This window comes from Schistocerca gregaria, chromosome X, assembly GCF_023897955.1.
Source record: "Schistocerca gregaria isolate iqSchGreg1 chromosome X, iqSchGreg1.2, whole genome shotgun sequence".
NCBI lineage: Eukaryota > Metazoa > Arthropoda > Insecta > Orthoptera > Acrididae > Schistocerca > Schistocerca gregaria.
Genome location: NC_064931.1, coordinates 145,851,297 through 145,878,968, shown reverse-complemented (window position 1 = coordinate 145,878,968; position 27,672 = coordinate 145,851,297).

Below are 27,672 nucleotides of genomic sequence, written 5' to 3'. Positions count from 1 at the left end.
GTAGTTCTAAGTCTAGGGGACTGATGACCTCAGATGTTAAGTCCCTTAGTGCTTAGAGCCATTTGAACCATTTTTGATAGACTCTGTTTGATATCCTAGAAGGACAGCGAGTAGAACCAAATGCAGTAAGCCTCAGTAAACAAACACCCACGGACATAACGTCCTAAGTAAAATTTACATGTAAAAAATGCCAGAACCCTTTGAAATTAAAACAGGTGTTCGCCAAGGAGATGCACTGTCACCACTCATCTTCATTGTCAACTTAGATAACGTCCTTATGAAATGGGAAAAAGACTTTAAAAAATCTAGATACCTGGAAACTATTCCCCTTGGAAGAACAAAGGTGGCAATACGTCTTGTTCAGTTTTCACAGACGATTTAGCGATAATAGTGGGTAGTGTAATCACTGTAATAAGAGGAAAATCCGCAGATAATGCGAAGAAAATTTTGGACTACAAATCCTTCTTAAGGAAAAGGAACTGAGATTATCCGTATTAAATTAAACATTCAAAAATAAAAGATCAAGTACGGTAAATCAGAAGTGTCAGACACATCAGGTATGTTGGTGAGATCAAAGAATACAAGAGGATGGTAAAGGAACACTGAGAGTTAAATTGCTAAAAGTCAGCAGCGTGAATGGGGGAGAAAGCATGACATCTACATCCAGAAGTGCATATCCACACACACACAAAATTAGACACTTCAACAGGGTGATAGATCATGAAGCTTGCACGCGAGAGAAATTTTAATTCCCAACAGAGAAGGTGATCTGGAAAACATCATGAAGGAAAAACGAAGGATTATAAGAAAAATTCTTGGTCTAGACAAAACAGAGGACATATACAGAGTGATTCACGAAGATATGCAAATATTTTAGTATGTAATACTGCAAATAAAACTAAAGAAAAAAGTTCATATAAACATAGCTCCTCAAATGTTTAGTTACGGAGTTACGGCTAACAAAAGATTTTGCCTGGAATTTGGCAACTTGGCTAATATGAAGTTATTGTGAAACAGTACGAGGTTAAAGTAAAGCAAGATTTTCATTTATTTAGTTGTTACTGATGCCGTGAATGTAATAAAACATGTCCCAGAAGTGTATCTGCAGTAGTTTTCCAGAACATCCAGAGAAGCAGAGATGTAATTTTCTAAAATTTTTAATTGTTAACTAATTGGTCAAATTTGTTTTTTAAATTCGAGACAATTGTACAAAATTTTCAACAGAACTTGTAGAGAATTTAATTTTGGAAAAATGATGGTAATATCGTTAACTGAAACTATAGTTGTGTCAGATAATCTGCTTTTATTAATACCATAGAACTCGTGAATTCATGTTAAACCGGAAAAAACAAAGCTCAGTGTCAAGGAGGTTGTACAGTGTACACACAATCTCACAATACATTCACAATAAATGTTCAAAAATATCTCCACCGAGTTCAATGCATTTAGCTGCACCTGTATGAACAGATTTTGTTGTTCCGTTCAGTTTCACAGGGTTGTTCTTAATTTTGTCTATGGCATGCGAGCTATTAATGCCTCAGTGTAATGACTTTGTCATCATAAGCTATGTTTTTCACCCATCTTCACTTACAAAAGTCCATTGGTGTTAAATCGGGCGATCAGCGTGGCCACAGACGTGTAGCATCACGACCATTCAATTTCTGGGGAAAATGTTCATTTAAATGTGTAGTAACGGCGTTGGTGAAATGTGGAAGCGCGCCATCATGTTGAAAATACATTTGCAATCCCTTAGCAAGTGGAACATCTTCGAGGAAGCGGGGCATTTCTTCTTGAAGGAAAAGTACGTCTCACCAGTTAGACGTTCTGGGAAAATGAATTGTCCAATTAAGTGTGTGTTGATTATACCACATCACACATTTATGCTAAATCGCTGCTAGCATTTCCGTTACACTGTTGCACGTAGGTTTGCTCCAGACCATACTTGCTCGTTGTGTACATTGTTTATACCATCTCGAGTAAACTGTGCCTCAGCAGTAAATAAAATGTAATTGTGTAACCGTCGATTATTATTTAACCAGTAGCACAACTCCAAGCGAAGGGCAGGATCTCCTGGATGTAACTGATGAACTTTTTGTTTATGGTAAAGATACAGATTAATGTACTTCAGTGTACGCCATACCTTAGATTGTGAAATGCCTAATCATTGAGAGATACGTCGTGTACTGATACCAGGGCTGCATTGAACAGCATCCATAATATCCTCATCATCATCTTCACGTGGGGAGCGCACGTACAGATTATGAACGTCACGTAGAGAATCTGTCTCCCGTAACATTCGAAATACTCCGCTAATCGTTTGTGCCTTCGGAATCCTCAGAGTCGGATAAAGTACGCGATATTCGTTTGCTGCAGCCGTAGCATTACCATCACATCTGCCATAAATAAACACCATATCGACGTATTCCTCTGTCGGATATTTGAAAGGCATCCATATTTCATAAATAATCTACAAACTAAAACAGCTACTATGTGGTTTCACTTAAATACACTATTATGTTCTTTCACTGAACACTATAGAAAACTAACTCGTTTCAACGTAAGGAAACTACTGTAACAACTCACTAACGGTTACCAACAATGACTTAAACGTTTCTACATCCTTAATGGAAAGTGAACAAATTTACTTGTATAACAATGTTTGGTTCTCTGCATGTTCTAGAAAACTACAGATACACGTCTGGGACATGCTTTATTAGATTCACCGAACCAATAACAACAAAATAAATGGAACTCATGCTTTACTTTAACCTGATGCAGTTTTGCGATGGCTTCATGCTAGCGAAGTTGCTGAATTTCAGATAAAATATTTTATTAGCCGTAACTCCGTAACTAAAAATTTGCGGACCTATGTTTATATGAACTTTTTTCTTTAGTTTTAGTTGTAGATTAACATATTAAAATATTTTCATATCTTCGCCACTCACCCTGTAGAGACTGAAATCACCTAAAGCAACAGGGAAGTTGTCAGAACTGGTAGCGGACATCAGAAAACCAGGATATAAATTTTGTGGGCATGTCCAAAGACTCCCAAGAACTAAAGTTTCACACAAAATTGTAGCAAACGTTGGAAAGTTGGAGAATATGACGTGGACCAAACAAGTTAAGAACCGACCTCGAGAAAGTCCAGATAGAAGCAATGGAAGTAGTAGATGGAAATCTGTTCAATCAGAAGATAAATTGCTGGGTAGAACGAGGTTCCAGAAACACAAGGAACCAACAGAAATGAAGAAAGAAAAATGTCCCATTGAGAGAAAAAGAGTATAAAGGAAGAACCGCAAAAAAAATTTAAAATCACTGTGTGATTCAACGGGTCCACACACAAATAACAACAACAATAATAATAAAAAACAAAGAACAGGTTTTATTTGTTCTTTACAAATTATCAGTAGAGCATACATTACTAATTATAAATTGAAGAAGAAAGGCTTCATTTTATAAGAGTTGAAGAAATACACCTTTCAAGAATTATATTTGTATTCTAATTCTACTCTGCATTTGTTTGTTTTACGAGCAGAAAGCTCGTTGATTAAGTCATTGAAGTCAATGCAACACCCAAATTTCAACATCCTTCTGCAGCACGACATCTCTAACGTTTCGACTTTTTATTTTCCGGTTTTCCCACAGTTGATGATTCACTGCCATATAATCCTGTGCTCAAACGTACGAGTATATTCTGAGTACAGTAAGCAGCTATAATTTTAAGCAAGGCCAGACTGTTAAAATGTTGCCAACCCAAGTTTCCACTTAAGGCAAGGTTCATCAACACTATATGTTTAATCAACAAGCAGCATGTGACTGTGCCTGTATTAAAAACACGCCATCCAAAGATAGACTGTTCTAAACGCAGTGGAGTTTAGCGGCCACACGGCTTCTGGCATGACGCTGTGCTATGTTCGCCGATGGCCTCGTGGAACTCAACGTGTTGAAGGTAGAAGTCAGCTCTATGCAGTATGCAAGTAACTAACAGACGTAATGTTAATAGGCTGGGTCGTGAAAGTTGTGTAGCCAACGTGCCAAGGACAGACGTTCACTGTAAAAGCAGTTTATCAAACAAGGAATTTTTGCACGCTTCTAGAGAGGCTAATCTATATATGGCTGTTAGAGGAATTAGAAGTGAATGTGAACTGTCCTACAAGGGACGTAGTCTGCCGTGCTGTATTGCAATATACTGTAGTTCAGTACAAAGAGAGTTATTTAGTACGTCTTTACATTGATATCATGAAGTGATTGTCACGTTTTCACGCATAACGCAGAGAAATGGTGCTTTAAGCGTCGTTCTTCGATGATGTGGTTTAATCCTTGCCATATATTGATTAATAAACTTAAACTTCAACCGGCCCGCATCTAGTGGTCGTGCGGTAGCGTTCTCGCTTCCTACGCCCGGGTTCCCCGGTTCGATTCCCGGCGGGGTCAGGGATTTTCTCTGCCTCGTGATGGCTGGGTGTTGTGTGAAGTCCTTAGGTTAGTTATGTTTAAGTAGTTCTAAGTTCTAGGGGACTGACGACCATAGATGTTAAGTCGCATAATGCTCAGAGCCATTTCAACCATTTTGAACCTTCATCTGGAATTATCGCGATACTGACACGACGTTAAAGTTATTCCTATTTTTGTATTACAGTTGGCGTTTTGAGTTCAGCAGGCTTTTAAGATTATGAAATGATCTGGTACTGCTAGTATAAATTACTATTTTGTTTCATGTGAGTCTTACGTATGCCCTCAAACACTAACGCTTTTGCTGACAATAGCGATAGTAGTTGGTGATGCAGAGCAGTAGTATTTTTTAACTGGCTGGCTAACCTGTTACGGCATTTCGTGTTGCGAAAAGTGCATATCGAGTGATGTAATCGTGGAGAAGATAAGCAAAGGAAGCAAACTCTCGTCTAATAGTTGCTTGCTTTGCAGGTTCGCATACACTGACGACTGAATGTAATTCGGCCTAGAAAAAACGAATCCACGTGGTCCAAACAGGTTCCCGAGTCATGGCATTTAACCTCGATTTGTCTGGAAACGGAAACGTGGGGATAAACACCTTTGAACAGGAGTCAGCGTACTTTTGAGTGATCCACAATTGGTACGTCTAAGCTCGTGCCAACTGCAGTCGTATGTGACGATGTCGTTGGGTCAATACGAGGACACGCAGCGGTTGTCTGTTGCGGAGCGACGTGTTCGAGAATGTGCGCCGAACAGCATACTCCGAAACACTTGTCCCGTACCAGCGGTGTACTCTTGTTATCAGACATGCCACAGATCACCACCTATCCTACTATACAGGGTGTTACAAAAAGGGACGGCCAAACTTTAAGGAAACATTCCTCACACACAAATAAAGAAAAGATGTTATGTAGAGATGTGTCCGGAAACGCTTAATTTCCATGTTAGAGCTCATTTTAGTTTCGTCAGTATGTACTGTACTTCCTCGATGCACCGCCAGTTGGCCCAATTGAAGGAAGGTAATGTTGACTTCGGTTCTTGTGTTGACATGCGACTCATTGCTCTACGGTACTAACATAAAGCACATCAATACGGAGCATCAAAAGGTTTGTGTTAATCACGAACGTGGTTTTGCAGTCAGTGAAATGCTTACAAATGCGGAGTTAGCAGATGCCCATTTGATGTATGGATTAGCACGGGGCAGTAGCCGTGGCGCGGTACGTTTGTATCGAGAAAGATTTCCAGAACGAAGGTGTCCCGACAGGAAGACGTTCGAAGCATTTGATCGACGTCTTAGGGAGCACGGAATATTCCAGCCTATGACTCGCGACTGGGGTAGACCTAGCACGACGAGGAAACCTGCAATGGAAGAGGCAATTCTTTGTGCAGTTGACGATAACCCTAATATCAGCGTCAGAGAAGTTGCTGCTGTACAAGGTAACGTTGACCACGTCACTGTATGGAGAGTGCTACGGGAGAACCAGTTGTTTCCGTACAATGGACAGCATGTGCAGGCACTATCAGTAGCTGATTGGCTTCCACGGGTACACTTCTGCGAATGGTTCATCCAACAATGTGTCAATCCTCATTTCAGTGCAAATGTTCTCTTTACGGATGAGGCTTCATTCCAACGTGATCAAATTGCAAATTTTCAGAATCAACATGTGTGGGCTGACGAGAATTCGCACGCAATTCTACAATCACGTCATCAACACAGATTTTCTGTGAACGTTTGGGCAGGCATTGTTGGTGATGTCTTGATTGGGCCCCATGTTCTTCCACCTACGCTCAATGGAGCACGTTATCATGATTTCATACTGGATACTCAACCTGTGCTGCTAGAACATGTGCCGTTACAAGTACGATGCAAAATGTGTATCATGCACGATGAAGCTCCTGCACATTTCAGTTGAAGTGTTCGTACGCTTCTCAACAACAGATTCGGTGACCGATGGATTGGTAGAGGAGGACCAATTCCACGGCCCCCACGCTCTCCTGACCTCAACCCTCTTGACTTTCATTTATGCGGGCATTTGAAAGCTTTTGTCTACGCAACCCCGGTACCAAATGTAGAGACTCTTCGTGCTCGTATCTTGGACGGCTGTGATACAATACGCCATTCTCCAGGGTGCATCAGCGCATCAGGGATTCCATGCGACGGAGGGTGGATGCATGTATCCTCGCTAACGGAGGACATTTCGAACATTTCCTGTAACAAAGTGTTTGAAGTCACGCTGGTACGTTCTGTTGATGTGTGTTTCCATTCCATGATTAATGTGATTTGAAGAGAAGTAATAAAATGAGCTCCGGACACATGTCCGCATAACATATTTTCTTTCTTTGTGTATGAGGAATGTTTCCTGATAGTTTGGCCGTACCTTTTTGTAACACCCTGTATAGAGCGTGAGAACCTCCGACCTCCACGTTCCGTGTCCAACACCTTGTCGCCTACTCGTGGTTCCGCGTCCTTCAGTAACTGCCCATGTACGTATACGACAATAGCACGCGAGCAACCGATCAGCTTTGCTGTTCCCAATATGCACGTTCCCAGGCTCCGGACCATAACAATTTGGCCTTGGTCAGAGTCAGTGGATTTTCCCAATTATGATCCGTGTCCTAGCTAGACTGAATCCCCATTCGTCTCTGCGCTGTTTTTTTTTTTATTGAGCCATGCGCTTGTAACCTCTCCGGTCACTATTCATTCTCACGGTGGGCGTTGGTCATAATTTTTTTGTTACATTAATATATATACAATAATGAAATAAAAACAACAATGTATCTGCGTAAAAGATGACTTAACTAAGTTTTTGAGCCATGTGTAAGGCAAAAAGTCATTCAAGGAGAAAAATACATGCCGAATTCTGGAAAATGTTAAATTTGTACAAATATGCGAGAAAATGACGGAAGCAAAGGAAAATTCCTTACAGAATTTACTTGCGTATCTTTTTTATTTTTGAATTGAAAAAAGAAGGAAAAACCGATCTCTGTTCTCAAAATGGTTCAAACGGCTTTGAGCACTATGGGACTTAACATCTGTGGTCATCAGTCCCCTAGAACTTAGAACTACTTTTTTTCTTTTTTTCTTTTTTTTCTTTTTTTAAACGCTTTTTTATTTTTCAGTCGAGGGAAGATTCGAACCAAGGACCTCTCGCTTTTTTTCACATAAACTAAAAATAAAAAATTAATCTGTTAACTCGAGGGAAGACTTTTTTTTTAATGAGGTGGGGGAGGGTGGGGAAGGCAGAGCGATCAGGGGTCGTAACCCGAGGCCTGGTCGCAGTGTCCCCCCCGTCCGTCAAGGAATCAGGGATGCGAAGGGGAAATCTTTTGTGGGAATTATTATTTATTTATTTATTTTTATTTACTGTTTTTAATACATTCTTAATGTGGTTTTACTTTATACCACAAGAAAAATAAATGTATCTAGCACCGCATCGTGATCTGAGAAAAAGGAAACAATATCTTGGCACGTTCCTACACTGAGGTAATGTATATGGGGAAAACGAAAAAAAAGTGCTTCATACAGGATGCAGAAGGGAGCGTCGCTACTATCCTTACGTTTCATCATCCAGGTACGTCTTCACGTATATCATGTTGTTCCACCGAGAATCGAACTTAGTCATGGCAGCTCACTCAATGGGTATCTTCTCCTACCTGTTGATGATCCAGCTGCGTGGAGGGTCGCGTAGGGCACTCCCTAAATAATTAGAAAAATACTGTCTGTATTTTGGGTTCCGTACGATCTTGCAATGACGTTCTTGTAGGTAGTTCCAAAAGTCTAATACATCTTTAGGTCCATCGTGAAATAAGTAGTGTACCGCATGCGCACGGATCCACGTGACAGCGTTGGTCTTGGCGCGCGGGAAATACTGTTGTTCCGGAAATACTAGAAACCGAGGTGTAATGTGTTCGAGAGTCACACGAAGAAAATACGACAAAATTTGTCGCACCGAGCGCCATACGTCTTCTGCCTCGCCACATGTGAGACGGTGTTCGTCCGTGTCTGGTATCCCGCAGTCTACCCAGAGGCGATTCCGCCATGTTTATCTTGTGGAGGCGTGATCGGGTGATCTGTCTACTATTGACCGTGATGTACCATGTGGATCGGACGGCTGTGTCCAGTGGAACCGCGTGAATCGTCTTCCACACCACCTTCCAATTAACCTGAGGGCTTTTGGTCTCCACGATGTTTGGTGGGCTCCTCTGCTGTAGGACATGATATATATCCCGCGCCGACGCCTGTTTCGTCGGTGCTACTGCGATACGGACATAGCTGTGTTCAATGTAAAAGTTCCCGAAGTAGTAGAAGGGTGGGGGTATGTCTTGCGTCGTCAGTGGGGGCATAAGGGAGGGCGGAGCTAAGGACTCCAACAGCAAACCTGTCAAACTTCCCGGGTGGTGGCGCCACAGTTTGATGTGTGAGCTGACATACAGGGCCACAGCTCTGTCGTGGACATGGACTAGACCAAGTCCTCCCCTTTCTGGAGGAAGGGTCAGTGACTCATAACTGACTCTGAAGAGCATGCCTGGTCTGACGTAGGCTCCGAGTGCCGCTAATAGACGCCGAGCCATCAGTAACGGTATTGGGAGAACACGCGCTATGTGTGGAAAGCGCGATGCGAGGTAAACATTGACGAAGTGTGTCCTTTGGAGAATGTCGAGGGTCCGCAGACGAAGGTTGAAGATTTGGACCAGAATTTGTTGTAATAAGCGGCGGTAGTTAAGAGCCGCAGTGCGCTTTATGTCGTCGTGAAACTCTATTCCGAGACATTTGATAGTGCCACGAAGCTGTAGGGGTTCGACACACGCTGGGGTCAACCCGTCTCCTATGGACAAGGCGACCGATTTGGCGACGTTGAGACAGCTGCCCGACGCCACACCGTACGTGGTAATCCATTCTAGTGCTCTGTTGACATCGTCGCGATTGCGGAACACGAGGACCAGATCGTCTGCATATGCTGTACAGCGAAATGTGACGTCACGTAGGGTAAGACCGGTGAGGCGTTGACGGAGGCCACAGAGGAGCGGTTTCCTGTGCCAGATCATATAGTAATGTCGACAAGGGGCAGCCTTGACGCACGGAGCGGAAAATCGGGGGGGACTGCGAGAGACGCCCGTTAACGAGCACTTTGGAAGTCGCCCCTCGGAGGAGGCGCATCACAACAACTGTGAATTGCTGTGGGTACTGCATGTGCTGGAGAACGGACGTTAGGTACGCGTGATCCACTCGATCAAAAGCCTGGCTAAAATCTAGTGATGCCAGCGCTCCCGGGATGCGGCGTGCCCTGGCTAGGGCTATTAAGTCACGGTATCGACACAGTGCTGTGTGGATGTTGTTGATACCCCCTAGGGAAGTCTGATCTGGCGAGATGACGTAAGGTAGGATCGGTCGTAGACGGTTCGCTAATAGTCTGGTGAATATCTTCATGTCGCAGTTAGCGGGCGGTAATCTTGTACTCGAGCCCCACCTTTTGGTTTGTGAACCGGTATAATTATTCCTTCTACGAAGGTCGCAGGGAGCGGCACCGCGGGGGACATAAGCTCCCGACAGATGTCTGTTAACTTGGGAGCCAGTAAATACTGGAAAGTTCTATAAAACTCCACAGGGAGCCCGTCGGGGCCAGGAGACTTATTCGCCGCTCCTTTACCGATGGCGTCGATAACTTCGTCTTCCGTTATGTCGTTCAATAATTCAATTTGTAAATCCTGTGGGACAATGCCGTAAACCAGTTGTGAGACAGCTGCCACCGTCGTCGGGTCGGAACATTGAGCAGAATAAAGTCGTGCGTAATGGTCGAAGAAGGCTGCAGCAATATCGCGTTGTGTGGTGTGATGGCGGCCGTTCTCAGTGGTGATGGCATGTATCAGCGCCCGTCTTCGCAGTGTACGTTCTCGCATGACGTGGTACTTGGTGGGTCGTTCCGTTGCGAGTCTGTCTTGTGTTCGTGCTCGGACGATCGTCCCTTCGAGGTGTCGGCGCATATGGGCTACGATCAGTGCTTTCGCACGCTGAACTGTCAACTGTCGTTCCGCTGTGGGTGGCAAGGAGGCGCATTTGTGAAGGACGGTGAAATAAAAATCAAGGGTCTGCCGCCTCCAAGCAGCAGTCTCACGACCATACGCAATAAAGGTTCGCCGTAGGGCCGGCTTGGCGCAGGTTAACCACCAACTAATCGACGTAGGATACGTTTGGAGGCGGCGGACGCACAAACTCCACGTATCTTCGATGGCGCGTCGACAATCCGGAGAAGCGAGATGAGCAAGGTTTAATTTCCAGGGATGTCGGCTGCGCCACACCCGTTGGCGACGAAGGGTGACGGCACATATATAGGCCTCGTGATCAGAAAAGGCTACTGGCCACACCTCCGCGTCACTCACCGTTGCCGCGAGAGAACGGGAGACGTAAATCCTATCGATGCGACTAGACGAGTGACTCGTGAAATGGGTGTATCCCGGTCTATTTCCTCGGACATGTTCCCATGTATCTACCAGCTGGAGATCGCCGATGAGTGTCCCAAGTTCGGGGCACGGTGAATGGCGTGGCAGCTGATCTTTAGGTGCTTGGGTGCAATTGAAATCGCCCTCCAATATTAAGTCATTTTGCCTGCCCTGAAAAAGTGGTGCTAATCCTTCTGCGAAGAAGAGCGATCGGTCACGACGGGGATTCGTTCCGGAAGGGGTGTACACATTAATAAACCGGGCGCCTTGCACCGTTACGGCCATTCCTCTAGCGTCGGGGAGATATCGAACTTCGAGGCCCTCTCTGACGAGAATGGCGACTCCACTGTTAGTTGGAGAGGCGTGGGACACATGAGCCGTATAACCATACATACCCCGGAAATCGGCGACGAAGACTTCTTGGAGAAAGACAATGTCAACGTCTGCTGCATTGAGCATGTCTTGGAGCAGTCCGAATGGTGCTAATGTTGATGGTCGTTAAGCGATAGGTCTGTAGATCGTCTCCTGCGGTGGGGGCCGACGTCAGTGTCGCCGTAAAAGGTGGGGCCTGTGATCTGCTGGCCGCGTCCGCGCCGTCATCTGTTGCTACTCGGGAGGGGCCGAGGTGTGGGAGGAGAGACCCCTCTCCTCATCCACCACAGCGGCCGTAGAATCGTCTTCAATGTCATCCGCCCAAGGTCCGTAAGTTAAAGGTGGCTGCGGTAGAACACTTGTGGGCTGAGTGACTAAGGATGAATCCGCAGTTGTTTCCGGTTGTGTACCAACAGCGGGTGCTGTGCTGGCCATCTGTTTGTCCGAGAGAGTGGAATCGGGTTTGTCAAAGTGACAGATGAGGGCGATCTCGTGTCATCCATTTTCCTCGTCGTTTCGTCGGTTGTCCGGTCGTCAACTGGAGAAGACTTCCGCTGGAGGCAACCGTCTGAGGGTGTGCGACGTCGCTTTTTATGTTTTCTCGGTGACCTTTGTTTGCGGACGTGGGTTTCTGTATCCGAAAGAGTTTGTGGTTCCCGTATAGCATCCCCCTCAGGTAGAAAGGCAGAGGTCGGTACAACCCTAGCGTCGAGTTCCATTCTCTCGTGCGAATCTTCATGTGGAGTCGATGGGCGGCGTTCTTCAACCTCTGCAGACACCGTAATGGTGTTGGTCAATCCAGAACCGTCGACAGGTGTGCATTCTTACGCTTCCTGTCTTCCGGGGGGGGTTGTCGTCTGTCATGACGGTCGTTCGTGTCACCTCTGCGTAATTGAGGGGGAGGGCCGTGATCGTAGGAGGTGGTGTCGTGTCATGCAATGGAAGTTGTGTAACCCGACGTTGAATACACGCTGAGCGCACGTGACCCTCCTGGCCGCAACCAGAACAAGTACGAGGTTGGCCGTCGTACATTATTATTGCTCGACAGCCACCTATGACTAAGTAGGACGGCACATGTTTCTTTAATTCAATTTTCACTTTTCGGACGCCGTTGAGGACCTGGTACGTCTCGAAGGTGTTCCATTTTTCAGCCACGTGGCTAATTACCGACCCATAAGGGCGGAAAGCTGAGGTAACGACGTCCGGTGGTACTTCGAAAGGGAGTTCGAAGACTCTTAGTGTGCGTAATCCTAGTCCAGCATGGTCAACAGTAGCCTCTCCGATGTGACCATCGGAGTGTTTGAACTTGAGAGTGTTCGCACATCTGTTCACAACTGCGTGACATAACTCGTCATCGACCACCTTGACGTAAACTACGCTACTTGTGATGGATAGGTGGATACCGATGATGTGCTGTGTTGGTATTTAAACTTCGTCACGGATGAATCGTTCGACTTCAAAAGCTCGTGGTCGTGCGTAGTCGGGCTGGAAGCTGATCTTGATGGTAGCTTTTCTGTACGAATGAGCCATGGCGACTCAGTGTTAACGGACGCGAGTATTAGCTGCGGCGAGGAAGTAAACAAACTACGCGCGCTCCCGACTCTGCGGACGGGACGTAAACAAGACGTCCTCGCCGCTCACCGGCCGAAAGCAGACTGAGCTACTTAAACCTAACTATCCATGCCCGGGGCAGGATTCGAACCTGCGACCGTAGCAGTCGCGCGGTTCCGGACTGAGCGCCTGAACTGCTAGACCACTGCGGCCGGCTCTCTGTTCTCAAAAGAGATCTGTGTCGAATAAGCAGCCTGGTCGCTTTTTGAGGCGTCTTCAGATTTAACGTAAACTGTAAAATACAAGTGGTGGGTCCTCGCGTTACATTCCATAATTGTTACAATTTTACACACGAATTAGATGTAGACTGCATTATTTTACATATGCATGACCTAGAACACATAGAATGTCGCCGGCCAGAATGGCCGTGCGGTTTTAGGCGCTACAATGTGGAGCCGAGCGACCGCTGCGGTCGCAGGTTCGAAACCTGCCTCGGGCACGGATGTGTGTGATGTCCTTAGGTTAGTTAGGTTTAATTATTTCTACGTTCCAAGCGACTGATGACCTCAGAAGTTAAGTTGCATAGTGCTCAGAGCCATTTGAAACATTTTTGAACATAGAAGGTCGATGATGGCCGGCCGCGGTGGTCTAGCGGTTCTAGGCGCTCAGTCCGGAGCCGCGCTACTGCTACGGTCGCAGGTTCGAATCCTGCCTCGGGCATGGATGTGTGTGGTGTCCTTAGGTTAGTTAGGTTTATGTAGTTATAAGTTCTAGGGGACTTATGACCACAGCAGTTGAGTCCCATAGTGCTCAGAGCCATTTTTTAGCCAATGTCGATGATGACACGGCCTTCCGAACTGAATGCGATGTTTACCTAGTCACTTATTTTAATACTTTTAGGAATAAGTATACGCCTGAAACTCAACTCCTCATCCTTAGAGGCTTTATAACGGAATTATTACTATTATTAAAACTTTCTTGCATGTCAGTGCCCCTTAAAGTTGTGAATTTAGTCTCTATCTGTATTTTAAATGTTCAGTTACTTTATTCTGACAATTCTCATCCCCCTTATTTCAATACTTTTGAGGCCCTTAACTCAAAATTATCATTTGTTTTCAGTGTTTATTTCCACTCTTCAAGTTAGCATCTTGCGTAGCTGCTGCGCTGATGTTCTGTTATTAGACTAAGAATTTACCTTTCCCTTTAAGCGAAACTGCAACCCAATAAAAATTCTGGACACTTCATTAGAAGTATTTCAACAATAATAAAACTTTTTCATTTTTAATATTTTATTTTTCTATTCAAGTCCAATGTATTTGGAGCCACTATTCGATTTCTAATAACGACACTGATTGTTTCGAGTACTGCACCTGCTTCTTTCGGCAACAAAAAGATTTGTTCCCGTTGTCGGTGAATAAATTCCACATTCACACTTATGTGTCGCATCTCATCTGCGAAAATAGAAGTTAAATGTTAAAGACAATGTATTTTAACTGAGGACGTATTTCTAAATGTTTCCAAGCAAACAGTTAAGGAAAGCTCACAACGATGAAATTTTTCTTAACATTGCGTATGTCATTGCTCCCTTAATAGTGAAAATACTAAACAGACAATGTTTGATATAAATCTGGTGCAACAAAACCTATTTTAAAAGTTCATCTGCCTTCCGCAAACAAATATTTTTGGCATTTTAAATGGGAAACACAGTCTAATTAGCTTTATAATGCTATAATTTTTCTTTTATTACAGTATCTGCTAACTACATTGTTCATACCTGAGAGAACGTTCTGTAATAAATACTGTGCTTACATGAAAAATTAGAAAAACATTTGTAAAGAAGACACCTTGCCACGTGCAAAGACTGAAAGGCACCAACGCAGCTTGTGAAATGCCAACGAGATGGGGATCAGTGGTGGTCAGTTGCTTTCACTGGGTATTTTACGTGCGCACCGAAGCAGAACTACTCCGGCTGTCTCGAAAAATATGTCTGTGTTGCAGCATGCGATCCGTTTCTATGTGCGATATGCATCATTGTTTGCCAATCGGAAGTCTAGTACGGAAGACAATCCTACTACTGCAAAATACCCAAATGTTGCAAGTTTCTCTACAGTGTGTTACCGCGGGTGGCGAACTAACATAAACACTATTTCAAATATCTCGGTAGTAGAACTCATTTTCGGACTTATCTCTAATTCGTTGATATTATCTTTTGCGTTTCCTCTTGTACAGGGTGGGAAAAATAAAGATGGCCGAAAAGTGTTTTCAGCATTTCGTTACATCTTAATCTAAAGAGTAATGAGTTCATTGGAGGATCATCATAAACAATACAGACCACGATAGAACATTGCTCAATTGATAAATAGCCTGAAGAAAGATTCGAAAAAAAATCACAACGCTTTTTACCAGTGCAACTGGGTATCAAAATGTACTCGTGTCACATATTCGGAAAGGACATGCATCTCTGTCATCACAACTTTATGGTGTACCTAACTTCAAGCTTCTAGACCAACTTCCGCGTTCTCATTTCAGCCAATACTTTCCGAATGAAATGTTATCGGGTCATTTGGATCCCCAGTTTTTCATTCTTCAGTTAAGGCCTGGTTCAGAACATTCAGGTACGTAAAACCACAGAACATGCTCTTCTAAGAATTAAAAAATACTCATCAGTACGTTTAACTGTTGTTTCATATTATTAATATTGCTGTTTGATGTGCTATTCCCGGATTAGTTGCATTTTGCCACTACGAACTATAATATCCGTGGAAGCGTTCTGAACTTCCATTATGGCAGGAATCGTTGCGATATTGTGCTTGCCAACGTCGTGTCGGACTATAAAGAATTCAAGTCAGGCAAGATGGTCGACACCCGCTATGGTGTTGCATCCTGATTACATTCGGAAATATACTATGAGTCATTAACGTCGTAATCATCGCCATTAGCCATTTAATATGTACGGCATGACAAAGGCGTCCTCTATGCATTTCCCTGAATAACGGTCTTCAGCTATACGCATCCATATTGCATGTACGTCTTTGGGGCGTCTGCCATCCACTCGTTCGAATGTCTCCGTGCCCCGCCCACATGCATGCCATTTTAATTCCGACAACAGCTACAGTTTCCATTTCAGTGTATTCAGTGGCCTATTTGTAGGTTTTCCTGGCTATCCTAATATTTTCCAGCTTGTACCTCTGCCTATATAGCTGATAAAACGTCAGGTTTTGGTTGGTTTTCAAACCAAAAGTGAAAACTTGTAGTATACACTCATTGTGAACTTTCCGTTTCAGAAACATAGGAAAATTTGTGTTAAAAATCCTATTTAGTTTTCCGAAATCTCTCCAGGCCATTTTTTACTTTTTCGCTTATTTGTTTGCCTGTCCATCCGGTCAGTGTCTTAAACCGTCCTAAACATAAAAATTCACTCACTGGGTGTGTGACTTCGTTACTGATACGTTCATTTTTTTGTTCAATGTGCTCACTCTTCATTGTTTTAGTATTATAAAAATTGATGGGGTTTAAAACTTATGATTTTCGTTTCTTTACACTTTTTTGAAGCTTATCTATATAAAGGTTTTGAAACAGCTAATAACTTTGTCAATATAAGTGAATGATTCATGCTCATTGCTTCATTCTATAACAACGTTCACTAGTTGTGCTGTCCCAATTTCTAAACCCGGCCTCTTCCTCCCCCTGTTTAAAATCTTTTTGTCAGTCCTCTTTCTTGTGAAGGAGAATAATTCTTTTCTTTCGAAAACATTCTCTAAATAATATTTCAAGATCCTTATTCTTCAGTATTAAACATTTGCACCGTAACATGGACATCTCCAGTCCCTCATACGTCAAATAGCTTTATGCACGTCATGTAACATGACAGACGAAATATTATTAATCCCTTTTATTCATCAGGGATTCTTGAACCACATAAACATTGAAAAAACATTTTTGAATGCTTGTACAGTTTGATATAATGCTCTCAGTTGTTAGTTACTGTTCTGTCTGGTTTCTTAATGATAAAATGTATTATATAATGAATGCAATGTACGTTTCTGTTGGTTTTCTCATATTTTTATTGTTTGCATTTATATCTGTTACCAAATATTCATCGTCTCCTCATACGTCTTTTAGAAGCGATTTCTGAATCGTTCTCGTTATGAAGCATACTCTATTACATTCTGTCCATTTACTTGACTTTGTCACTGTCTGTTTTCCATATTCCTGGCTGCCTTCTTCCTTTGCGATTTTGTTGTTGTCTGAAACATATACTCCTGGAAATTGAAATAAGAACACCGTTAATTCATTGTACCAGGAAGGGGAAACTTTATTGACACATTCCTGGGGTCAGATACATCACATGATCACACTGACAGAACCACAGGCACATAGACACAGGCAACAGAGCATGCACAATGTCGGCACTAGTACAGTGTATATCCACCTTTCGCAGCAATGCAGGCTGCTATTCTCCCATGGAGACGATCGTAGAGATGCTGGATGTAGTCCTGTGGAACGGCTTGCCATGCCATTTCCACCTGGCGCCTCAGTTGGACCAGCGTTCGTGCTGGACGTGCAGACCGCGTGAGACGACGCTTCATCCAGTCCCAAACATGCTCAATGGGGGACAGATCCGGAGATCTTGCTGGCCAGGGTAGTTGACTTACACCTTCTAGAGCACGTTGGGTGGCACGGGATACATGCGGACGTGCATTGTCCTGTTGGAACAGCAAGTTCCCTTGCCGGTCTAGGAATGGTAGAACGATGGGTTCGATGACGGTTTGGATGTACCATGCACTATTCACTGACCCCTCGACGATCACCAGAGGTGTTCGGCCAGTGTAGGAGATCGCTCCCCACACCATGATGCCGGGTGTTGGCCCTGTGTGCCTCGGTCGTATGCAGTCCTGCTTGTGGCGCTCACCTGCACGGCGCCAAACACGCATACGACCATCATTGGCACCAAGGCAGAAGCGACTCTCATCGCTGAAGACGACACGTCTCCATTCGTCCCTCCATTCACGCCTGTCGCGACACCACTGGAGGCGGGCTGCACGATGTTGGGGCGTGAGCGGAAGACGGCCTAACGGTGTGCGGGACCGTAGCCCAGCTTCATGGAGACGATTGCGAATGGTCCTCGCCGATACCCCAGGAGCGACAGTGTCCCTAATTTGCTGGGAAGTGGCGGTGCGGTCCCCTACGGCACTGCTTAGGATCCTACGGTCTTGGCGTGCATCCGTGCGTCGCTGCGGTCCGGTCCCAGGTCGACGGGCACGTGCACCTTCCGCCGACCACTGGCGACAACATCGATGTACTGTGGAGACCTCACGCCCCACGTGTTGAGCAATTTGGCGGTACGTCCACCCGGCCTCTCGCATGCCCACTATACGCACTCGCTCAAAGTCCGTCAACTGCACATACGGTTCACGTCCACGCTGTCGCGGCATGCTACCAGTGTTAAAGACTGCGATGGAGCTCCGTATGCCACAGCAAACTGGCTGACACTGACGGCGGCGGTGCACAAATGCTGCGCAGCTAGCGCCATTCGACGGCCAACACCGCGGTTCCTGGTGTGTCCGCTGTGCCGTGCGTGTGATCATTGCTTGTACAGCCCTCTCGCAGTGTCCAGAGCAAGTATGGTGGATCTGACACACCGGTGTCAATGTGTTCTTTTTTCCATTTCCAGGAGTGTATTTTGCTGCGTACGTAAACACATTTGTTAAATAATTGACACTTGCATCAACATCGGTGTGATACATGTTCCTTAAGATATTGAATTTGTAGCTAAATTTGATCTTAGGCACATTCCAATACTCTAAATTCAATTTTTGCTCTGGGTTGACGGTCACTTCCAACATGAAATTAGTATAGGACCATTACATACTACCTACGTATTTTCCTTGCATATTCGATCAAGATGTCAGATTACTTTTTTTCCATTTGACCCTTTCCAAGTCCATTTTCTATCTATTTTCTTGTGCAAGAAAAAGTTGTTCTTATCGGTGAATTATATTGACACATAACCTCTATCGTTTCTCTATCGCATCCAAAGTTTCCCACTGAAGAATCGTCGTTTAGTTTTTGTCTTGCTTTCACATTAAAATGCATTTAAATTATCTTGTAGAGGCGTTCCATGACACTCGCCAGTTTCTATAATTCTTCGTAGAGGTATTCCACCTCATCATCAGACTCTAAGCCCTTGGTACATAGACCCGAATTATTTCCGTGTTATTGTCTCAGGGACTTGTTTTGTATCTGTAATGCTTTCTTGCATACTATGAAGTTCGTGCTAGAATTTTCCACCTGTTCTCTTCCTCTGCAGTAAAAAGCACAACTTACTTTCAGTTCAGTTTGGTCTTCGGCTTTTCTCCGCGCTTCTGACAGCTCTACTATATCCCATTTAATCTTATTTACCGTTCTTAGAGCTCCAGTAGTCCATCTTCGGATCACGGAGTACTGAACTTTACTTTCCTTAGCTAAAAAGCAGCGGGAGCTATTGGTTTTCTAAGGCCTGTCTATGTAGCCGATCGTTCTGTTTTGCCTCATGTGCATGATCGCTGTTTTCCATGCAGAAGCGCAACATGACCGAAGTACTAATTATGAAATGCGTTTACCTCGCTGTTTTCCTAGTGTGGCCACGCTGGTACCTGCCAGCGCCAATAAAAATACTTGCGTGAATCTGATTTTCAGAAAAACATGAAGATAAACCAAACGATAATGTAGTGAAGGAGGAATTTATACATGAAGTGCGTCTATTTAATAATCTACACCAAACACTACATGTGCGACGATATAGTGCAACACATAATTACACTGAAAGAGGATGGATAATCAGAAAAATAATTAAATTGCCCAGCTGAATATTAGTGGACATCCCCATTATAGCCATAGTATATCTCTAACAATCCGTATTACCTCAAGTGTGATGCGTGACTCTCTTTGGTACTACACACACACACACACACACACACACACACACACACACACACACACACACACAACACTGCAAACAGTGTCTGACCTACATTCATTCCTCGCTTCTTCCTCACGATGCCCCAAGAGATTCTTCATCTCGGTGCGAAGATCCATGATTCTTTGGTACCATCAGTCATATCGAAAACACTCCTTGAAATTACTGAGTTAACTGATCTGTGGGTATCTGATGAGAGTTGTCGTTATGGTTTCACATAAATAAAAATAACGCCACGTAGGCATGAACATCTCCCACAAGGGCTAAAACCATTGCCTGAGTTCCTTCAGTCCACTTCTGCCAAAATTCTTTGAGCCGGGCTGGAATACCGACGTTCCGGGAATTCACACTTGACAGTAGGGTCGTCGGCAACCCTACCCATGCTATATTAACCTCGACCAGAAATGATTGGCGGCATGTTGAGATCTAAATCTCGGCAGATCTATGCTCGCAGCGGCCTCATACCTAACAAGGGTGTTTCTCAATCTAGGAGCCTGGCGTTGACATCACCAGTTCGCGTGTTGACCACGTAGTAGCAAGGGTATACAGTCGACAGTCAATAACTTCGTTTAACAATCAACCATAGTGCCATTCGCAGTACATTTGGCAGCGAAGGCTGCTTATTTTGACGTACAATGACAGCATTTGTTTACCATCTGAAAACAAATATAGACACAGTAGAATTTACATGTTTGTCTTATTTGTGTTTCGGCCAGTAGAATTTCCTAAATTATCACAACACTAACTTTGCAGACTAACGGTACGGTCCTCATCTTACATCCTCTCGTTGGCTGTCGCTGCCTTCTAGCTGTGGGCGATGTAATATGGTGGACAGTACGCCACCTGGGTACTGAACCGTTTGCTATAGCCAGCAGTTTTGGGCCGCCTCTTACGAAACGTCTGCTTTACGACTCGTAGCAAGGCTCTCTACCAACTGTGTAAGCTGTATGGTCCGCATTAAGTTGTCTTCTCTGTCGGTCGTCTCCCAGTGCAATACCGACGGATACCCAGTTGACATTGATGCTGGCGTCAATGGCCTGCCACTGGTCATAAGGCCCCTGAATCTGTCAGCCCATAAATTAGATCCCAGACATGATTTCTTACAAAAACATCCATGTCTCTGAGACTGTCCTAACTACCGGTTCCAAGCGTTTTGTGAAATTAAAGCGAAGCGCATTCACGAGGTGTGATAAAAAATAGAAATGAGATTACTTAGAATTTGATATAATCTCCTTCAAAGTACTTTCCTTGGCAAGCAGTGCACTTATCCTAATGTTGAATCCATTGCTGGAATCATTCTGGAAGGCTTCTTTTGGAAGGGCGTTAAGCTGCTCTTTCGTGGCCCTCTCATTGTTAGGAATGGTATCAAAACGTTTTCCTTTAAGCACGGTTTTAATTTTTGAGATGAGCCAGAAGTCGCATAGTGCTAAATCTGGGGCGTAAGGCGGACGTGGACAGACAGGAACGCTTTCTTTCCGGCAAAAAACGAGGTGTGGCACGGCGCGTTATCGAGATGAACAAGGAAGCCCCTGGCCCATTTTTCTGGCCTCTTTTTTCGAACATCGTTTCGCAAAAGTTGCACTACGCCCTTGTAAGATTCGGCGTTTACAGTTGTGCCCCATGGAACTAACTCGGATCGCACTGTGCCCACAGTATCGGAAAAACAATTAGCATGACACTGATACTCGATTTTGACTGACGTGCCTTTTTAGGGAGAGGAAATTCTGAATTTTCGTCTCGTGGTCATACCCATAGACACGAGTTTCATTTACAGTTATCATTTTAGACGTGAAGTAAGGATCTGAATGAAGATGCTCCTTCGGCTCGATACAAATTGACACGGGCGTTTGCTTTTTTTCGTTACTTAAAAATCTGGGAACAAATTTTTCACTCACTCGTCTCATTTGTGGATTATCGGTTAAAATGCTAAGTTCTTCTGTAAATTCTTGGATATTTATTCGCCTGTTTTAACGAACAATTGTTGCCACTTTCGTACGTTTACTTCTGTTTTTGAGGTTAATACAAGTCCCGAATGTTGCTCGTCTTCTACCGACTCATTTTCCCTTTTAAATCGGCCATACCAATTGTGAGCAATCTTCAGAGATACAGAATCATCGCTGTGCAACAACATGAATATTTCATGAGTTTCTTTGGAACTTTTATGCAACTTGTAACAGAACTTGATGTTTACACGTTGTTCGAAATTCATGATGCGCGACAGCCACAGTAAACACAACCTCGCTCTGCCGTCTCTCGATGCTGACAAGTCAGAGTGTGTTCCTGTTGCATATCTCAACGGACCAGGTTATTAGACAAATTACATCAACGGGCTGTAGCGTCAGTTACTGCTACAAAAATTCATTCGCCGTATTTTTTGAGGACATCTAGTAAACGAGATTGCAGTAGCTGCGTATGTGGGTGCTAAGTGCCAAACAAGTGCATGAGTAGGTGATATAAGGAGGTTTGACTGCATCATTTGCTGGCAGTGAAAGAGAGAACGAATTTTCATCAGGCATGTGAAAAAAGGCGATACGTGTCAACTGCATGCTTTACCAATAAGTAGAAACATACTCTGTTAAAAAGTTTCTTTGTTTGCAGCAGGTTTATTACGGGAATAACACATGTCATTATGACGTGCAATTATGACAAATGTTATTCTTGCAAGTACACTTATGTATTAGCCCCACTCTAGCCTGCATATTGCAGTAACAATCAAACTACTATCTGCTTGCTCTGATTCCAATGTTGTTAGACAAACAACACTCATCCTCAGTCTATGTAAATAATGTATACTCTTATGTGTTGTTTGATGAAAGCCAACATTCATACAGTTAACCGGAAATAATCATGTATTTTATGGAATTAAAGAGATCTAACGTAATGAGAAAGTTCTTGAGTCCTGGATAGGCATATTACAACAATGACCGTCCGTACTGCTTTAATGAATCAACAGTTGGGTAGTGGAAAACTCATAGTCGTAGTTTGTTTCATATTTTTGTACAACACCCGCATGAAGTCATCACTCTTCCAAATTAGACTGTATTACACACTACTCAAAATAGGTATTCCACCATAGTTCACTACGATAGTTATAAATCTGGGAAACAATACAAATGTTTAGTCACACACAATGAAAAATAATGAAAGGGTTTACTCATTCGTGCTTTGGTGATTTTACTACACGACTAGAATGGACAAAGCGGTAACGAAATAATGAATATCAACATCCAGGGTAAATATAATTAATGGCTGACCAAAGATCTAACACAGGTTCACATGCTAGTTGTACGTAGTTGTACATCAGTTACATATTGGTGCATGATAGGTACAGGATATGTCACTGAACATTTTTCATGAATATGTGAAATTGAACATACGTCTTCTCAGAAATACACGAAATGTAAAAAATAAGCAGTCGCATTTCTCACAGCAGAAATGCTACAACTTACCATTTACATGAAATCACCGCTGTGAACGCTCCAGCACTAATGGTTTCACTGCTGCCAGTATTTCTGGTGTTACTGTAATATATCAGGGGTAATATGGCCTTACATGTTGTCTGTTGTTGTTGTTGGAACCTGCTGATACACCACATTTTTCACATGTCCACAGACAAAAAGGTCCATGAGGGTCAGGCCTAGAGACAATGCTGGAAATCTCTGAATAGGACAACCCTGCCCTGTCTATTGATTTCGAAATTTTTGGTTTAATGCATATCTAGACACCATGGCATCAAGCGCAGAGCATCCATTATGCTGATACCACATTATTTGACCTAAGTAGAGAGGTGCAGCTTCTATCATTCCAGGTAAGGTACATCTCAAGAATCGCCCATAACATCGCCCGTTAAGAATGCCAACAGTGAAATACTGGGCAATGGTGTGTTGTCCTACAATATCACACCATACTTTGTATACTGAAGAACGCAAGAGGGAAACCGTTACGTACACTAGGTGATCAAAAGTATCCGGACACCCGCAAAAACATACGTTCCTCACATTAGGAGCACTGCACTGCCGCCTACTGCCAGGTACTCCATATCAGCGACCTCAGTAGTCATTAGACATCGTGAGAGAGCAGAACGGGCGTTCAACGGAACTTCCGGACTTCGAAGGTGGTCAGGTGATTGGGTGTCAAATTCAAATGGCTCTGAGCACTATGGGACTTAACAGCTGAGGTCATCAGTCCCCTAGAACTACTTAAACCTAACTAACCTAAGAACATCACACAAATCCATGCTCGAGACAGGAATCGAACCTGCGACCGAACCAGCAGCGCGGCTCCGGACTGAAGCGCCTAGAACCACACGGTCATAACGGCCGGCGATTGGGTGTTCTTTACGTCATACGTCTGTACGCGAGATTTTCACACGCCTAAACATCCCTAGGCCCACTGTTACCGATGTGATAGTGAAGTGCAAACGTGAAGGGACACATACAGGACAAAAGCGTACAGGCCGACCTCGTCTGTTGACACAGACCGCCGACTGTTGAAGAGGGTCGTAATGTCTAATAGGCAGACATCTATCCAGACAATCACACTGGAATTCCAAACTGCATCAGGATCCACTGCAAGTACTATGACAGTCAGGCGGGAGGTGAGAAAACTTGGATTTCATGGTCGACAGCTGCTCATAAGCACACACATCACGCCGGTAAATGTCAAAGGACGCCCCGCTTGGTGTAAGGAGAGTAAACATTGGACGATTGAACAGTGGAGAAACGTTGTGTGGAGTGACGAATCACGGTAGACGATGTGGCGATGCGATGACAGGGTGTGGGTATGGTGAATGCCCGGTCAACATCATCTGCCAGCGTGTGTAGTGCCAATAGTAAAATAGGAGGCAGTGGTGTTATGGTGTGGTCGTGTTTTTCATGGAGGGGGCATGCACCTCTTGTTGTTTTGCGTAGCATAGCACAGGCCTACATTGATGTTTTAAGCACCTTCTTGGTTCCCACTGTTGAAGAGCAATTCGGGACTGGGGAGTGCAATTTTCAACACGATCGAGCACCTGTTCATAATGTACGGCCTGTGGTGGAGTGGTTACACGAAAATAGCATCCCTGTAATGGACTGGCCTGCACAGAGTCCTGACCTGAACCCTATAGAACACCTCTGGGATGTCTTGGAACGCCGACTTCGTGCCAGGCCTCACCGGCCGACATCGATACCTCTCCTCAGTGCAGCACTCCATGAAGAATGGGCTGCCATTCCCCAAAAAATCTCTCAGCACCTGATTGAACGTATACCTGCGAGAGTGGAAGCTGTCTTCTAGACTAGGAATGTGCCAACACGATACTGAATTCCAGTATTATCGGTGGAGGGTGCCACGAACTTGTAAGCCATTTTCAGCCAGGTGTCCGTATACTTTTGATCACATAGTGTTCGTACAGTATATCAGTGTTTGTGTCAGCAAAACCATACTACTATTTTCTGCCCTCATGATAATAGTGAAAGTAAAATTATGTATGTTAATCTCATCGTGATTACGGGCAACGTGGGGTTCACGCATGCCTCTCGCGATGTACAATAGCGGCGCGTTTTGTTTATTTCAAACGTCAACTTCGCTTTGAAATCTGTTGTGGTTGGCAGGAGAGCCAACACCAGGTTACTAAAGGAGACCGAAAGGCACGCGTTTTATCTCACGCAGGCTGGCGTGAGGTCTGGAACATGACAAGGAAATTAGAATTTAGGAAAACGGACGTAGCTGGTGGAATATTTAACTTTAATCCATTAATGATGAACGTCGCTCTTGACGGTACATGATTCACAATATCAATAGAAACTGAATATGGCGTATTGCTAGGTCGTAGCAAATGACGTAGCTGAAGACTATGCTAAACTATCGTCTCGGCAAATGAGAGCGTATTTTGTCAGCGAACCATCGTTAGCGAAGTCGGTTGTACCAATAGGACGAGTGCTAGGAAGTCTCTCTAGACCTGCCGTGTGTCGGCGCTCGGTCTGCAATCCCTGATAGTGGCGACACGCGGGTCCGACGTATACTAACGGACCGCGGCCGATTTAAAAGGCTACCACCTAGCAAGTGCGGTGTCTGGCGGTGACACCACAAAATCTATCGGGAAGTCATGGACGTATTTCGATGCAACCAAAGCCATTATTTTTGTGATTTTTCATGTTATTGACCGCGTAAGAAAAAAGAGGGGGTGTCCAATAACAAGAACATGTTTGTGTTGAGACAGATATTTGCTTACACTTTAGAATATCTCATATTTCATGTTTCCCTGCCTTACATTCATACCCGTAAAAGCCGTTTTCCTAACTCTATTGTTGTTTCAGAGATATCTTCCCTAAAATCATAAAGTGGGCCAATGTATATATACACAGAGGTTCTGTAACCAAGGAGCTGAACAAAGCACATTGTTACTGTTCGTCGACCATCACCGAACTAAGCAACCAAATGCAAGACTATGTGAACAAGCTACGGATCGGCTTTTCAAAATGGAAATATTAAATCCAGCGTAAAAAGAACCAACTAGCTAACAAGACAAATATCTGGAAAATACTTTCTACACAAAGAAAGATCCTGAGAGTGTCCGGACGTTTAGTCTCTAGAACTAGAGACAATCTGCAGTCGATATAACTTAGACAGAAGTTTTAAATACAGTCTATAAGCAAGACGCAACACGGAGTAATCATCCGAATGTGACGGTTATCGGTAGATGGAATGTACGTACACAGATAAACAAATGATTACCGTGTCAGACCAATTCGATGATTTATTCATCAGTTCGTGCATATGACACAATAGACTGTGCCACTACTCACTTGTACACAATTTTTGGCTTTTACATTAATATACACACAACAACAAAATTTTTGCGTGATCTTGGTTCCGAGGGTTCCGGAACCTATACAGAAAATTGGAATAGAGGTCAACATAAACATCATTTCCGCCCTTTTTATTGCTCATGAAAACCACACATTGCATGTTGTACCACCATACAGCGAGACCTTCAGAGTTGGTGGTCCAGATTTCTGTACACATCGGTACCTCTAATACCCAGCAGCACGTACTCTTGCATTGATGCATGCCTGTATTCGTCGTGGCATACTATCCACAAGTTCATCAAGGTACTGTTGGTCCAGATTGTCCCACTCCTCAACGGCGAATCGGCATAGATCCCTCAGACTGGATGCAATGTGTGGGTCATGTCGTCCAAAAACAGCCCTTTTCAATCTACCCAGGCATGTTCGATAGCGATCATGTCTGGAGTACATGCTAGCCTCACTAGTCCAGCGATGTAGTTATCATTGACAAGATGTGCACGATGGGGGCGCGAATTGCCGACCATGAAGACGAATGCCTCGCCAATATGCAGCCGATATGGTTGCACTATCGGTCGGAGGAAGGAATTAACGTATCGTACAGCCGTTATGGCGCCTTCCATGACCACCAACGTCGTAGGTCAGCTCCAAATAAAGCCATCCCAAAACAGCAGGGAACGTCCACCTTGCTGCACTCGCTGGACCATGTGTCTAAAGCGTTCAGCCTGACTGGGTTGCCTCCAAACACTTTCCCGACGATTGTCTGGTTAAAGTCATATGCCAGTTGCTGTGGCCGAGCGGTTCTAGGCGCTTCAGTCCGGAACTGAGCCGCTGCTACGGTCGCAGGTTCGAATCCTGCCTCGGGAATAGATGTGTGTGATGTCCTTAGGTTAGTTAGGTTCTAAGTTCTAGGGAACTGATGACCTCAGATGTTAACTCCCATAGTGCTTAGAGCTATCTGAACCATTTTTGAAGGCATATTCGACACTCATTGGTGAAGAGAACGTGATGCCATTCCTGAGCGGTGCATTCGGCATGTTGTTGGGCCCATCTGTACTGCGCTGCATGGGGTCGTGGCTGCAAAGGTGGACCTCGTCATGGACGTCGCTAGTGAAG